This window comes from Phocoena sinus, chromosome 13, assembly GCF_008692025.1.
Source record: "Phocoena sinus isolate mPhoSin1 chromosome 13, mPhoSin1.pri, whole genome shotgun sequence".
Lineage (NCBI taxonomy): Eukaryota > Metazoa > Chordata > Mammalia > Artiodactyla > Phocoenidae > Phocoena > Phocoena sinus.
In genome coordinates, this window is record NC_045775.1 from 53,529,543 (window position 1) to 53,547,444 (window position 17,902).

General features: G+C 37.4%; 1 protein-coding gene across 1 annotated transcript in view; it reads right to left on the reverse strand.

The window, feature by feature from the left end:
- Positions 1-497: 497 nt before the first annotated feature.
- Positions 498-17,902, reverse strand: part of WDPCP (WD repeat containing planar cell polarity effector) — a 518,809-nt gene continuing 501,404 nt past the window's right edge. The window contains exon 16 of the mRNA XM_032653051.1: positions 498-1,259. The gene's annotated coding sequence lies outside the window, so the exon portion shown is untranslated. The remainder of the gene's footprint in view (positions 1,260-17,902) is intronic.

Consider the following 17,902-nt stretch of genomic DNA (forward strand, 5'->3'; position numbering starts at 1 on the left):
AAAGCCATGTTTTTCTCAATATAATGTTTTCTTTAAAAAATCAGTTAACTTTTGATTATTATGCTAAAGAAAGATAGGAATAGTAAAAAGAAAATTTGCTGGTAACTTTTCATCTCTTTTTAGTATGGTTCAGGTACTATGTATTACTAAAACTTTTCCAGAGCATATTGAAAAATCTAATTTGGGTTTCACCTCTTTCCTGTATTGTACCCTCTGGTAGTGGTACAGAGGAATAGGAAGTAGGGAGAAAAATCCAAAGTATAAAAGGGTTCAATCTAATTAACTCTTAACTATAAGATTTAAATATATAATGTGCCTCATATACAATATTTGAAAAAGATGTTGATTATTATAGACATTTACAGTTGTAAAATATGTGCTACCTGCTAATGAATGGGGATCAAGAACTGTGAAGGGTCTGAGATTTTTATCCTACTTGCGAGACAACAAGTTATCAAACTTCAGTTTCATGCTGGTAGAAGACATGAGACTCTGGGTCAGAGACAAAAGAGAGTTTATTACTTACAGCAATAGTTGCTAGAGTAACACTTTTTTGCAGGGTGGGCAATGGTTTCCTAAGTCCCATTCCCACAGGGTGATGTGAAGAGGGCCAGGTGACAGTTGCACACTCATTGGGCTGTGTAAAGGGTAGGAACTCTGAGCTTAGGGAATTCAAACCTTTTATAACAGGTTGTAAGCATATTGCTCCAGAAGGAGATAGTATCTGTGTTCCAAGGGGCAGTCAGTGCCTCATTATCAGTAATTCAAGAGACCCATGGAAAATTGTCTTCCAACAATGGGCCTGGGCTGAACTTTTCACTTAATAAATACTTTATTCATCATGCAAATTAATAATATAAACAATATCACAAGAGGAGATATTTAAAATACTTGGGAGAACCAAGTTTAAATATCCTACTTTTGAAGCACCTAATAAGGTACAATTTAAGGAACTTCAAAAATTTTACATTATTGAAAATAAGTAAATTAAAGACTTTTACTTAAGATGACTTTGCTGTTATGCTGCATGTTTTTGAAACTAATAAAACTTTACTTTGAAAATACTCTGAATTTAAATGTTTTAACTAATTCATGTTATCTCTCCTCTTTTTAATTCATATAGGGAGATTTTAATCTATATCAGGCCATGAAAAAGTTTAGATGTGAAAAATGCGGGTTTTTTAAAAATAAAAAAACAAGTTTCGTATTTATACCAAACCGAAGTGAACCATTCTGAGAGAACCACCATCTCCGATTTCCTGAAAGTAAACAGATAGAAACAAATTAAAATCATGTTTAAGCAGAGAGTAAAAAATAATTGACAATATTTATATCTTTAATATTCTTAATTTAAATATTTTAAAACAGTGAAATAAAACAAAAAGTTTAAAATGAATTGTATATGTGTAAACAAGAGAACTGTGTATTTATCTTACTCTTAAAATTTTGCTGGAGTGTTTATAATCAGTGAAGAGAAATAACATATGAAGCATAAGACATTAAAGAAGGAAGGATAAGATGTTAGTTGAAATTTGGAAGCATCTGAAATGTTGCAAACTGTGGGTCTTCGTTTGTGATTCCACCTATTTGAATTTATTTTTAAGTTTTATTATTTATTTATTTTTATTTTATTTACTTTTGCTGTGTCGGGTCTTAGTTGTGGCACATGGGATCTTCGTTGAGGCATGCAGGCTCCAGGGTGCGTGGGCTATGTAGTTGTGGCGCACGGGGTCCAGAGCACGTGGATTCTCTAGTTTGTGGCCCGCGGGCTCTAGTCGAGTTGCGCAAGCTCAGTAGTTGTGGCACACGGGCTTAGTTGCCCCACGGCATGTGGGATCTTAGTTCCCTGACCAGGGATCGAACCCACATCCCCTGCATTGGAAGGTGGATTCTCTACCACTGGACCACTGGGAAAGTCCCCACCTATTTGATTTTACAATACTGTCTGTTCTAAAAAGTCCCATGTAGCATATATATATATTTTAAATTAATTAATTAATTTATTTTTTGCTCTGTTGGGTCTTCGTTGCTGTGCGCGGGCTTTCTCTAGTTGCAGTGAGTGGGGGCTACTCTTCGATGTGGTACACAGGCTTCTCATTGCGGTGACTTCTCTTGTTGTGGAGCATGGGCTCTAGGCACGTGGGCTTCAGTAGTTGTGGCACGTGGGCTCAGTAGTTGTTGCTCCACAGCATGTGGGATCTTCCCAGACCAGGGATTGAACCTGTGTCCCCTGCATTGGCAGGTGGATTCTTAACTACTGTGCCACCAGGGAAGTCCCAAGTATATATTTCTTAATTTTGATGTTTTACTGAGTATTTAATAGTGGCTCTTGAGATAATGGTTCGTAGAAAAGATTGTGTGTTTATAAGCCCTTTATGAAACTGTATGAAGCTACAAAGAGATACTAACAAGAATCTCATCCATTTCCCATTTCTTATTCTTTCTGTCTTTCACATCTCCCCACCAACCCTATCAAGTATAGAAAAACAAAGGATTTTATGATAGGATTCTGAAGTTGGAGAGTGTTTAAATGTAAGACTAAATGTGAGTAATTTTATTGGAAAAAACAATACAGTGGGGACATATTTGAAAGTTTGGAGATAACCTAATTAGAGTTGAAATGGTAAAGGGGAAAGGTAAAGAGAGTAGGCATGATGGTTAATATTTAAACTAACATGTCATAACTGGAGACATTTCTCTTATTAAAAATTATTTAAAATTTTATTCCTTAAGCTATATCCTGAAAGTTCTTTTTACTAAGAGAAGCCTTTCAGTAAGTCATTACCTTATTCTAAGTAGTCATATCTCAAAGAAAACAGGTGTGGGGCTGGCAGGTAAGGGAAACTTGTATGTATGCATGTGCCTGTGGATCCTGATTTACACACACACACACACACACACACACACACACACACACACACACCAACCTGGAGAAACAAGTAACATGAAGAATGAGTAATTTAATATTGCCTGAGGCTTGTGTGTGTGCTGGCAAGTTCAGGGGTTTTAGGTAGCTTTTAATTTAAAAACAAAAAACGTAAGCACTGATATTTTAAAAATATTAAGCTCCATCTCTTGGTTTATAAGCTGCCATACAAAGTCTATTTCCTATACCACTAGAATGGTCAAGAAACCTGGATTTAGCTTTTGGTCTTGTACACTGACTGGCAGAGATCCTAGGTAAATTATTTTATTTTCCTAATATCTGGTTATAATCGTTGCTGGAAGGCCAGACTTTGCATACCCAAGAAGTGTCATCTGGTTCAGCCATATTCTTGATGTTCTTTGGTGCCTTCTATCCAGGCCTTAAAGCCTGTCTTACGTTAGGACTTACATTTAATAAAGTAAAAATCATAGAATTAACTTCTCAGTGATCTCCCAGGACTTAAATTTTTTTTTCCTTTGAAGGATTTCCTTTAAAATCCATTTTATTTTTAAAAGACTTACTTCTAGACATTTCCAGGGTTTCCATGACTGTGTATTCCATGCTAAATAACCTTAACTAGTACCCTATTTACCTTAGAGGAATATTTTAATGAGTAATGCAATAATGTATTTTGTATACTCAATTATATAATCATTATTAAAGATAAACTATATTCATTAAATAAAATTTGAAACACAGAAATGTACTAAAATTTACCCACAGTCCCACCAGTCATATAAAACTATGGTTTAATGTGTATTTGCTTCCTGTCACTTTCTTCCACATATATATTTTACTTATTTTTTTAAACACAGCTGAAAGCATATTGTATGTGCAGTTCTGTACATACAGTAAGTCCCCTGCATACAAACGAGTTCCGTTCTGAGAGTGAGTTCTTAAGCCCAATTTGTTTGTAAGTCCAATAAAGTTAGCCTAGGTACCCAACTAACACACTTGGCTATACAGTACTGTACCGTAATAGGTTTATAATACTTTTCACACAAATAATACATAAAGAGTAAACACAAAAAATAAAACATTTTTCATCTTACAGTACAGTACCCTGAAAAGTACAGTAGTACAGTACAACAGCTGGCATACAGGGGCTGGCATCAAGTGAACAGGCAAGAAGAGTTATTGACTGAAGGAGGGAGAGGAGGTGGGAGAGGTAGAGCTGAGGGATCGTCAGCAGTAGGAGATGGAGGGCAAGATGCAATTTCACTCATGCCTGACGTTGATGGCACAGGTTCTGGTTCCTTGCTGAATTCAATTCTATCTACCCTCTTGAATAAACGATCCAGTGATGTCTGGGTAGTAGCTCTTTTTTTCTTGTCATAGATGACACGGTAGCACTGGATTGCATTTTGAACGGCTGCTGCAACCTTTGTGTACTGTTTTATGTTTCCATCCTGTGCCTCAAAAACTAACAGTGCCTCCTCAAAGAAACTCCCCTTGCCCTTTCCAGTGTCGTGAATCTCTTCGGGTCTTCAGTTACTTCTTCTTCCTCTTGTCTCTCTTTGTTCTTTATCTGGGCCTCCAATTCCATCAGGTCCTCATTAGTAAGCTCCTCCTGTTGCACAGTAGATTCCATTGTTATTGCCTCGCGCTTCTTAGCAGTACCAGCTATGTCACCACTCCTTTAAGGCTTGCTTCTGGACATCCTGGGCTTGAGATAAAGATACTGTACTACTGTACTCTATATAATACTGTGCAATAAAGTACACAAAAGCACAACCACTTGTAGAGGATACATGCACGTGACAATGTACTCCAGACATGTGAACTAACTTACGTGACTGGACGTGCAAACGCACATTCGCATCTTTGAAAGTTTGCAACTTGAAGTTTCATGTGTAGGAGACTTACTGTATTTGGCTTTTGAGTTTTTTGGCCTTACTTTAAACACTTCTCAATGCTCCCACAAAGTCTTTGTTTTCAGTGGCTAAATTTTATTATATTAATTACTATAGCTTTACTTAACCATTCCTTTTTTTGGTTAAATTTATATTGTTCCCAATTTCTTCTTTTTATAAATAACCCTATGACAGACATTCGTAGGCCTGAAGTTTTTTCTGTGTTTAGGGTTATTTCCTTGGTATAGAGCTGTAGAAATAGAATTATTGCACCAAAGTTTATGAAATTTTAGGCTTCTGGATAAACACTCTAGAATTGGTAGTTTTGCTTTGTTTCTTTCCTAGTTTGGGAGGAAATGATTTTGTTTGGTAACCGGAAGTGGTGGTTTCAACAGAGGTCGATCTTCATTTTATTACGTGCTGAAATTGTGCTTATCCTTGACTGAATGCTACATGTTAATTCTTGTGATAATTTACTTCAACAAAAGGGTTTTCCCCAGGCCCTCATTTGATTTCTGCATACAGTTAAGTACATATTCTGAGTCACACCCTATTGCTGTTACCTAATGTTGGGTGATACCAGGTAACTTTCTTTGAAATGTACACAGACTTTTTTTTTTTTTTTTTTTGCCTTACGGGGGCCTCTCACTGTTGTGGCCTCTCCCGTTGCGGAGCACAGGCTCCGGACGCGCAGGCTCAGCGGCCATGGCTCACGGGCCCAGCCGCTCTGCGGCATGTGGGATCTTCCTGGACTGGGGCACAAACCCGTGTCCCCTGCATCGGCAGGTGGACACTCAACCACTGGGCCACCAGGAAAGCCCCGTACACAGACTTTGTAAGCAGATTCTACAGACAAGTTAAGGTTTGCTTTGCTACAAAGTAGAGTTTGATGTGTTGCTCATTTAATTAATATAAATACCCGTTTTTAATATACTAAATGATCATCTCATTAATTACTGTTAGGTTTCCCCTGTGTTACTGATGGTCTCATAAAGTTTCTGATTTGGCTCAACAGTAGTTAAATCCCAGAAGTATACTATTTTAGAGACAGAAGAAACCTTGAAGTTTTCTAATCTGAAATTCTTTCATTTTACAGTTGAGGAAACTGAGGCTCATGTGGGATAAGTGTCTTGTCCAAAGTCACTCACTTAGTGGCAGAGTTGGGATTAGAATTAAGTTATTTCCCTCTCTAGTACTTTCCTCACTTTTTTATGCCTAACCACATGTGTTCCACAGGCTGTTTTATGATTAACTCCGATGATTGCCTATTCTTGTCACTTAACGGATGCCATAGTTCACCTCTACACAACAGGAGAAGCTTTGCTGATAAAGTTGGCAAGTTATTCAAGTTTCACTGTTGAATATTAACTCTCCTTTTCACATATTTGGTATCATATAGCAATTTCTTCTTAATCAGCATTCCAGAGTTGTGGTGCTTGATGTTCTGTCTAGAAAATGAAATCTCACTGACTACAGTCTAGCACTTGCCAAAGGCTAGCTTGAGGTTTCTGGTACTTATGAGAGACAACTTTGTAGATAAGCTAACTAACTTTCCAACTACTTCTGTGTTAAGTAAACAATCAGAAAGGAATGTACTTAGAACATGTCATCTCACCTTTCCACAGAATTGTCTTCACTGAATTATTATTCAATGTAATTCCCTCAGCATTTATAGAAGATTTATAATAAAAACATCATGTGAATAGGATTTTTGTCTTTTTCAAAACCCTACATGAAGACATGTTTAGTTTGTTTTTCAGTTCTCTAACACAGTTTTTTTTTTCTTTTTTTTTTTTTTGCGGTACGCAGGCCTCTCACTGTTGTGGCCTCTCCCGTTGCGGAGCACAGGCTCCGGACGCGCAGGCTCAGCGGCCATGGCTCACGGGGCCAGCCGCTCTGCGGCATGTGGGATCTTCCCGGACCGGGGCACAAACCCGTGTCGCCTGCATTGGCAGGCGGACTCTCAACCACTGCGCCACCAGGGAAGCCCTCTAACACAGTTTTTGAGTGTGAGATCCAGTGCTAGAAAAATGTTTCTATCCAGAAGAATTTACCATTTGCATACTTTAAAAAAGTAAGTCAATAAAAGCAATAATAATGAGCAGTGTTTTGGAGTTAATAAAATCCTTTCGCATTATCTAATTTAACATATCAATCCCATGATGTTAGTAAGTATAACTATTTTCATTTTGCAAATTAGGGAATAGGTATAAAGAAGTGTGTGGCAGGGGGAGATCAGCCAAGATGGCAGAAGGGAAAGACCCTGAGCTCACCTCCTCTCATGGGCACACCAAAATTACAACTATTTACAGAAAAACTATTGATGAAAAAGACCAGAACCTGCCAGGAAAGATCTTCTACAACTAAAGATATAAAGGAGGAACTACCATGAGATGGGCAGGAGGAATAGAGTTGCGGTATAGTCAAGTTCCATACCCCGAGGTGGGCACCCCACAAACAGGAGGATAATTACGATTGCAGACGTTCTTCCTAAAGGACTGAGAGCTCTGAGCCCCATATCGGGCTCCCTAGCCCGAGGAGCCTGTGCCGGGAAGACAAGCCCCAACAAGGGCAGAAGCAGTTATTTGAAAGGAGCCTGGATCAGACCAACCTGGTGATCTTAGAGAGTCTTCCAGAGAGGCAAGAGGCAACTAGAGGTCATCCTGGGGACACAGAAACTAGTGGCAGCCATTTTGGGGAACTTATTCTACCACATGGACACTGGTGCTGGCAAGCACCATTTTGGGATTCTCCCTCTAGCTTATTAACCTCAGGACCCAGCCTGGCCTCTGCCCAACAGCATGTAGGCACCAGTAAGTACTGTGATGCTTCAGGCCAGGCAATTAACTGGGCGGGGACACAGCCCCACCCACCAGCAGACAGGCTATCATAAGACCCCCTGAGCCCACAGCTGCTCCTGGACATGGCCCTGCCCACCAAGGCCCAGGACTCAGTCCCACACACCATCTTGTAGGCACTAAACCCGGGAACCCCCCAGAGCCTTGCAGCCAGAGATCCTGGGAACCAGCCTCATCCATCAGCATGCGAACACCAGCTCCAGGGCAGCAACAGCTAGGCAGCCTGTGGAACCAGCCTGCCCACCAGCAGGGCAGCACCAGCCCCCAGCTCCGCCCACCAGCAGGTCAACACAAGTTTCCAGACACCCCGGACACTGCAGCCAGCTTTGTCAGGAACAGGCCGCACCCACCAGCAGTCTGACACCAGCTCTGGGACCCCTGAGCCCTGCAGCCAGACCCCAGGATTTGGCTCAGCATGGGCTGGCATTAGCTCCAGGACCTAGTTTCATCCACTAGTTGGTGGGCACCAGCCCCAGGATTTTCTGGACCCAGACTCCAGCCTCCAGTGAGCTAGTACTCACCCTGGGCACATAGCCAGCTGCCTTGTGACAGAGCCCTGCCAACCAGCAGTTGGCAGCTTTCACACAAGGCAGGGCTTGGCAACCAGCTGGACCAGGGACCAACCAAGCCTACCAGACCACTCACATTAGTCAGCCTACTACAATAGAAGGGGCCACACAGCTCATGTAGGGGACACCCCTAGAGCATATAGCTCTGGTGACGAGAGGGAAGTGCACTGCTGGGATTCATAGGACATCTCCTACAAAAAGGCACTTCTTCAAGGACAGGAAATGTAACCAACCTACCAGATACATAGAAATAAAACAGCAAGTTAGGCAAAATGGGGCAGTAGAGGAACGTGTTCCAAATAACAAAACAAGATGGAACCCCAAAAGAAGAACTAAGTGGAGATAGGCAGTCTCCCTGAGAAGGAGTTCAGTATAATGATTGTAAAGGTGATCAAATAACTTGGGAGAAAAATGGACACACAGAGTGAGAAGTTGATTAGAGTTGGAAAATATAAAGAACAACCAACCAGAGATGAAGAATACAATAGTGAAATGAAAAATACACTAGAAGGAATAAGTGGTAGACTAAATGATACAGAGGAACAGGTCAGTGAGCTGGAGGACAGGATAGTGGAAACCAATGACGCAGAACAGAAAAAAAGAAAAAAAGAATGAAAAGAAACAACAGTTTAAGAGACCTCTGGGCAACATTAAGCATACTAATGTTTGAATTATAGGGGTCCAAGAAGGAGAAGAGTGAAAGAGTCCGAGAACATGTTTGAAGACATAATTGCTGAAAATTTCCCTAATCTGGGAAAGGAGATAGATATCCAAGTCCTGGAAACACAGAGTCCTAAACAGGATCAACACACACCAAGATACATTGTAATTAATATGTCAAAAATTAAAGATAAAGACAAAATATTAAAAGCAGCAAGGGAAAAGCAACAAGTTACATGCAAAGGAACTCCCATAAAGCTGTCAGCTGACTTTTCAGCAAAAATTCTTCAGGCCAGAAGGGAGTGGCATGATATATTTAAAGTGATGAAAAGGAAGAGCTTACAACCAAGAATACTCTATCTGGCAAGGCTCTCATTCATATTTGATGGTGAGATCAAAAGTTTTACAGACACACAAAAGCTAAAAGAGTTCAGCACCACCAAACCAGCTTTACAAGATATGTTAAAGTGAAAAAGAAAAGGCCAAAGAAACGTGAAAATTACAAAAAGGAAAAAGCTCATCGGTAAAGGCAAACATACAGTAAAAGTAGAAAATCAACCATGTACAAGGTGGTAGGAAAATTAAAAAACAAAAATAGTGAAATCATCTATATCCACAATAAGCAGTTAATGGATACACAAAACAATTCGATGTAAAACGTAGCATCACGAAAAGTAATTGTGAGAGGAGGAGAGTACAAATGCAGGGTTGTTAAAATGTGTTTGAAATTAAGAGATCAGCAACTTAAAATAAACAAATGTATATATAAAGAGATTGCTATATATAAACCTCCTGGTAACCACAAACCAAAAATCTATAATAAATACACAAAAAAAGAGAAAGGAATCCAAGTGTAACACTAAAGATAGTCATCAAATCACAAGAAAATAGAACAAAGAAGAAGAAAGGAACAAAGAGAAAAGACAAAAACAACCCAAAACCAATTAACAAAGTGGCAGTAAGAATGTATATATAGATAGTTACTTTAATTATAAATAGGCTAAATACCCCAATCAAAAGACAGAGTGGCTGAATGGATACAAACAAGACCTATATGTGCCACTTACCAGAGACTAACTTCAGATCTAAACACACACACAGACTGAAAGTGAGAGGATGGAAAAAGGTAATCCTGTGCAAATGGTGATCAAAAGAAAGCCAGGGTAGAAATAAATATATCAGACAAAATAGACTTTAAAACAAAGACTGTTACACAAGAAGATATAACAATTGTAAATAAATATGCACCCAATATAGGAGCACCTAAATACATAAAGCAAATATTAACAGACATAAAGGGAGAAATGAACAGTAACACAATACTAGTAGGGGACTTTAACCCCCCATCTACATCAATAGATTGTGCAAAAAGAAAATCAATAAGGAACCAGTGACCTTAAATGACACATTTAGACCAGATGGCCTTAATTGATATATATATATAAAACATTCCACCCAAAAGCAGCAGAATATACATTCTTTTCAAATGCACGTGGGACATGCTCCAGGATGGATCACAGGCTAGGCCACAAAACAAGCCTTGGTAAATTTAGGAAACTTGAAATCACATTAAGCAAATTTTCTGACCACAACACTATGAGACTAGGAATCAACTACAAGGAAAAAATACAAATACACAGACATGTGGAGGCTAGCAATATGCTACTAAACAACCAATGGATCACTGAAGAAATCAAAGAGTAAATAAAAAAATACCTGGAGACAAATGAAAATACAACAATCCAAAATGTATGGGATGCAACAAAAACAGTTCTAAGAGGGAAATTTATAGTGATGCAAGCTTACTGCAGAAAATAAGAAAAATTTGAAATAAACCTAGCCTTACACCTAAAGTAACTAGAAAAAAACCAAACAAAACCCAGTTAGTAGAAGAAAAGAAATTATAAAGATCAAAGCAGAAATACATGAAATAGAGACTAAAAAACAATAGAAAAATCAATGAACCTATGAGATCGTTCTGTAAAAAGATAAATAGAATTGATAAACCTTTAGCTAGGCACATTGAGAGAAAAAGGGAGAGAGCCCAAATCAATAAAATCAGAAATGAAAAAGGAAAAGTTGCAACCAACACCACAGAAATACAAAGGATCATAGAGATTAATATGAACAACTACTTGCTTATAAAATGGACAACCTAGAAGAAATGGACAAATTCCTAGAAAGGTACGATCTCCCAAGACTGAACCAGGAACAAATAGAAAATATGAATGGACAGTTATCAGTAATGAAATTGAATCAGTAATATTGATAATAATAAGGAAAAAAAAACTCCCAATAAACAAACATCCAGGACCAGATGTCTTCACAGGTGAATTCTACCAAACATGGAGAGAAGAGTTAACACCTATCGTTCTAAACTATTTTGAAAAATTGCTGAGGAAAGAATGCTTCTGAACTCATTCTATGAGGCCAGCATCATCCTGATACCAAAACTAGACAAAGATACTACACAAAAAGAGGAAACTATAAGCCGATATCACTGATGAACATAGATGCAAAAATCCTCAACAAAATACTAGCAAACTGAATTCAACAATACATTAAAAGGATCATACACCATGATCAAGTGGTATTTATCCCAGGAATGCAAAGATGGTTCAATATCCACAAATCAATCAATGTGATACATCACATTAACAAACTGAAGAGTAAAAACCATATGATCATCTCAATAGATGCAGAAAAAGCTTTTGACAAAATTCAACGTCCATTTATGATAGAAGTGGGTATAGAGGGAATATACCTCAACATAATAAAGATCGTATATGATAAGCCCAAAGCTGACATCTTACTCAACGGTGAAAAGCTGAAAGCATTTTCTCTAAGATTAGGAACAAGACAAGGATGCCCACTCTTGCCAGTTTCATTCAACATAGTATTAGAAGTCCTAGAATTAGACAAGCAAAAGAAATAAAAAGAATCCAAATTGGAAAGGAAGAAGTAAAATTGTCACTGTTTGCAGATGACATGATACTATACCTAGAAAATCCTTAGATGCTACCAAAAAATTACTAGAGCTCATCAATAAATTTTGTAAAGTTCCAGGATACAAAATTAATACACAAAAATCTGTTGCATTTCTATACACTAACAACAAAATATCAGAAAGAGAAATTAAAGAAACATCCCATTTATAGTAAAAAAAAAAAAAAGAAAGAAAAAAAAAGAAAAAACCTAGGAATAAACTTACCTAAGGAGGTAAAAGTCCTGTACTTGGAAAACTGTAAGACACTGATGAAAGAAATTGAATAAAACACAAACAGATGTAAAGATACACCATTTTCCAGACTCATAGACATAGAGAACAAACTAGTGGTTATCAATGGGGAGAGGGAAGGGGGTGGGACAAGATAAGGGTAAGGGATTAAGAGTTAAAAACTACTATATATATAAAATAAATAGGCTACAAGAATACATTGTACAACATAGGAAATATAACCAATATTTTATAATAACTATAAATGGAATATAACCGTTAAAAATTGTGAATCACTATGTTGTACACCTGAAACATTATACATCAACCATACCTTAATAAGAAAAAGGTATGCCTTTTTCATGGATTGGACGAATTGTTAAAATGACCACACTTACTACCCAAGGCAGTCTGCAGTTCAGTGCAATCCCTATCAAATTGCCAGTGGCATTTTTCACAGAACTAGAACGAATAATTTAAAAACTTATATGGAAACACAAAAGACCCTAAATATCCAAAACAATCTTGAGAAAGAACAGAGTTGGAGGTATCACTCTCCCTGACTTCAGGCTCTACTACAAAGGTACAGTAATCAAAACAGTATGTACTCACAGCAATCAAAATTCATCACCATTGCTATTTATTTACTAAGAGATTGAATGTGCTGCCAGTAACACTCAGTGAGGTTGCTGATGATCATGGAATCCTGGAATACATATAACCTTTAAAAATTGAGAATCACTATATTGTACACCTGTAACTTATATAGTATTGTACTTCAACTATACTTCAATCAAAAAATGAAAAGAAAAAGTATGGTACTGGCACAGAAACAGATCAGTGGAACAGAATAAAGATATCAGAAATAAACCCACACACTACAGTCAATTAATCTACAACAAAAGAGGCAAGAATATGCAATGGAGAAAAGAGAGTTGCTTCAATAAGTGGTGCTGGGAAAGCTACATGTAAAAGAATGAAATTAGAACATTTTTCTCACACCATATACAAAAATAAACTCAAAATGGAATAAAGACCTAAATTTAAGACCGGAATCCATAAAACTCCTAGAAGAAAACATAGGCAGAACACTCTTTGACATAAATTGTAGCAATATTTTTTTTGGATCTGTCTCCTAAGGCAAAGAAACGAAAGGAAAAATAAACAAATAGGACTCAATTAAACTTAAAAGCTTTTGCATAGCAAAGGAAACCATTGACAAAAAGAGAAGATAGCCTATGGAATGGGAGAAAATATTTGCAAATGATATGACCGATAAAGGGTTAATATCCAAAATATATGTACAGCTCATACGACTCCTTATCAAAACAAACAAACAACCCGTAAAAAATGGGCAGAAGACCTGAATAGACATTTTTCCAAAGAAGGCATACAGATGGCCAAAAGGCACCCAAAAAGATGCTCAACATCACTAAGCATCACAGAAATGAAAAAGCCACAATGAGATATTACTTCTCATCTTTTAGAATGACTATTATTAAAGGACCACAAATAAGAAATGTTGGTGAGGATGTAGAGAAAAGGGGACCCTGTACACTGTTGGTGGAAATTCAAATTGGTGCAGACACTGTGGAAAACATTATGGAGGTTGCTGAAAAAACTAAAAATAGAACTACCATATGATCCAGCAATTTCATTCTTGGGTATATATATCTGAAGAAAACGAAAACAAATTCAAAAGGATACCTGTACTCCAATGTTCATAGCAGCATTATTTACAATAGTGAAGATATGGAAGCAACCTTAAGTGTCCATCAGCAGATGAATTGGTAAATAAGGTGTGGTATATACAATGGAATACTACTCAGCCATAACAGAGAATGAAATTTTGCCATTTGCAGCAACATGGATGGACTTGGAGGCTATTATGCTAAGTGAAATGAGTCAGAGAGAAAGACAAATACTGTATGATATCACTTATGTATGGAATCTAGAAAATGCAACAAACTAGTGAATAAAACAAAAAAGAAGTAGACTCATGGATATAGAGAACAACCAGTGGTTACCAGTGGGGAAAGGGAATGGAGAGAGGGGCAATATAATGGTACAAACTATTATGTATAAAATAAGCTGCAAGGATATATTGTACAACACAGGGAACATAACCAATATTTTTTAGTAACTATAAATAGAGTATAATCTTTTAAAAATAAATTTACTTATTTATTTATTTTTGGCTGTGTAGGGTCTTTGTTGCTGCGCACAGGCTTCCTCTAGTTGCGGAGAGTGGGGGCTACTCTTCGTTGTGGTACATGGGCTTCTCATTGCGGTGGCTTCTCGTTGCAGAGCATGGGCTCTAGGTGCACAGGCTTCAGTAGTTGTGGCACACGGGCTCAGTAGTTGGGGCACATGGGCTTAGTTACTCCACAGCATGTGGGATCTTCCTGGACAGGGCTCGAACCCATGTCCCCTGCATTGGCAGGTAGATTCTTGACCACTGAACCACCAGGGAAGTCTCAAGAGTATAATCTTTAAAAATTGTGAATCACTATGTTGTGCTCCTGAAACTTATATAATATTGTATATCAACTCTACCTCAATTAAAAGGAAGTTGTGTGGCAGTGAGAAAGCAGTGGAATAAAACTGGAACTGAGATATTTTGTTTATAAATCCCGTGATATTTCTATTATACCATTTGCCTCCCAAAGTATGCCTATTTCCCTTTTTTGCCTCAGACTTCCCAAATTCAGAGCTAAACTCAATTTTAATTTGAGTAATACAGCCCAGATATTCAACAACCTCTCTTACTTTGCAACTTTTAATTGATTTTTGCTTTGTATAATTTTACTTTAGATATTGTTTATGAAATAATTTTGGGAATTTCCTCAAATCTTTCAAAAAGTAGATGAGATAAATTGGTTTATATCTATGAAAACTGATCACTGTGTTATGGCTGTGTTCACACTTTTGTTTTTTTAACTAATGTTTTATGTAACTCATCTCTTTAGGTGATATGTTGATACATTTTAAAATATTTTAAAAATCGGGCTTCCCTGGTGGCCCAGTGGTTGAGAGTCTGTCTGCCGATGCAGGGGACGTGGGTTCGTGCCCTGGTCCGGGAAGATCCCACATGCCGCGGAGCGGCTGGGCCCGTGAGCCATGGCTGCTGAGCCTGTGCGTCCGGAGCCTGTGCTGTGCAACGGGAGAGGCCACAACAGTGAGAGGCCCACGCACTGCAAAAAATAAAAAAAAAAAGAAATCATTCTTTGGAGGAAACAAGTATGAGAATAGTTTATCACTTATTCCATCTCAACAAATAGTTCAGGCTGTTGTCATCCATCAAGTAGATTAATACACTTTGTGATAGAAGGATCAGTGAACACAAAAATTTTATCACATTTTTAGAAATTACATACTTTTACTCCAGTTATATAAGGTGCTCTTTATTAATGTGGATAATTATCAATTTGTAAATATTGGGGATATTTCTATTTGTATACATATATACACTCTATTCTATCTGTACTACTCTCTTCTGGCTAGGCTCAACCCTCCTGAGTGATTCTAAGGACAGAAAGAGCAATATAAGTAGCAAATTGCTGTATCTGTCATAACTCCACATTAAAAAAATGGGTTTCTACCATTTCCAAAATTTCCAGACAGTATGCCAGTGAGTAGTACAGCAAGACAAATTAGATGTAAAACTTCATGATTTGTTACCTGCTTGTCCATGACCAGAGTCAGTGGTGGGGAACAAGAGGTATGCTCCATACCTAGAAACTCATTCCAACATGCAACCCAAGGTAGCATCTTTAAAATGTATTGATTAAAGTTTAACAGAGAACTCACATTCTTTCCCTCAGTTTTTGTCATTAGCAGAAATCCCTGCCAGAATATTCCCTGGAGCTAGCTAGACCCCTAGTGGTTTCATTTTTTTTTCTTTTGTTTTTTAAATTTTGGTGAAATATACATAAAATTTACCATTTTAACTATTCATGACTTTTTCTAATTGGTTTTTTTGTTCATTGTGGCTGACTCTTAACTGTAACTCAGTTCAGATCTGTTTAAATATGTTTTTCAAAATACTTCTGGAGAAAGTGGGCAAGAATCTTCTTAAAGTGTACCACATCCATCAGAGAACAGTCTACGAAATTGCAGGGCACCTGAGGTTAATAAGATCACTGTGAAGATGGTTTATAAGTTGTAAAAGTGAGGACGAATTAATATTTTCTTATTGCAGGGGGAAAATGCCAGAGCATTTTTTGTTTTCATGAAGACTAATATTAATTTTTCTTCAGATGGTAGTTATTTCAAATTAAGACATGGTAACATAATTCTCTTTTCATGTTTTTCGACAAAAGAGAATGTGAACAGGGAAATATGAAGGACAAACTTTTTCTTGAAAAGTTGTAAAGAGGCAGTAATGTATACTATTAGAGAAAAATATTTACTGTAGTAATTAAGGTTTGACAGCAAGCTAATTCAAAGCATCAGAGAACTTTACATCTGGATTTCTCTGTATATTCCGCAGAGGATTTTACCCAAAGAATTTTTCTTAGAATTAAAGTCCATATTCTGATGAGCCTAAGGCTAGGTCATGGTTAAAATAAGCAATAATTAAAAATAGTGTCACTCCTTACTTTAACTGTAAACTATTTTTAGGCCTGAGCAGAATATGAACTTTAAGAAAATTGTTTGGCTAAAATTCCTCTGGGGATTGATGGAAATAGATAGGTAGATAGGTAATCTGTAATAATATAATATATGTTATGTATAATATATATATACACACTTATATAATGGAACACTTAAGATTTGTGCATTTAATTGTACATTTTATAAGGGGAGGGGAAGGGTTGAAAATAAACATTAAACTCCAGTTAATGATATGCATGCTAAATTGGCTTAAAGGGGTGAAGTGTACAGATGTCTGAAACTTACTTCAAAATATATCAAAATATAAGATGGTTGATAGAAGGACGGGTTGATGGATAGATATATGATAAAGCAATTACTATGAAACATTAACTGTAGAATCTAGGTAGTAGGTTTGTGTATGTTTATTGTCAAAGTCTTAACAACTTTTCTGTACATTTGAAATTTTTCATAATAAAATATTGGAAAAAATAGTGTTAGTGATAAGATACCTAAATAGTTCTAGTAGATCTACTTTGGTTCAATTAATATTTATTGACATATTGACACCTCTAGTATGCCAAGTGATATAACAGGAATTAGGGATATATAATGACTCAAGACTCTCAGGTGGAGAGTAGTAGGAGATGAAATTGGAGAGGAGGACATAGGCTGGGTAATGGAGAGTCTTATATACCATAATAAGGAGCTTGGCCTTTATCCTATGGGGCTTTAGGCAGGGGAATTATAGGTAGATCACTCTTGTAGCTTTGTGGGGGCTATATTTGAGGTAGTGGTGGGGATAGACTAAAGATAATGATATCAGTTAGGAAGCAGTATTCCAGGTACAGAAAATTAAGATCTGAATTACAATGGGGCTAGGTTCTAGAAATATTTAGGAGCAATCAACAGAACTTGATGATTGGTTTGATTAGCTGTAGGTGGGTTGTAGGAAATCAAGAATCATATAAATAACCATATAAGAGAAGGATCAAGTTTGGGGCCTGAGGATAAAACGATGAGTTTGGTTTTAGATATGTTATGTTTCAGATATGTGAAAGTAACCAGGTTAGGTCCAAGATGGAGTCATTCATGCTAAGCCAACCTAAACTTAACTAAGCTTCTGCGCTTGGCTCTTCTAGAAAAGGAAGGTCTAGGTCAATGAATTAGTGCCTGCCTGCTCAGCACAAGTTACCTAAGACTTCCCTTTGCAACATGTAAGG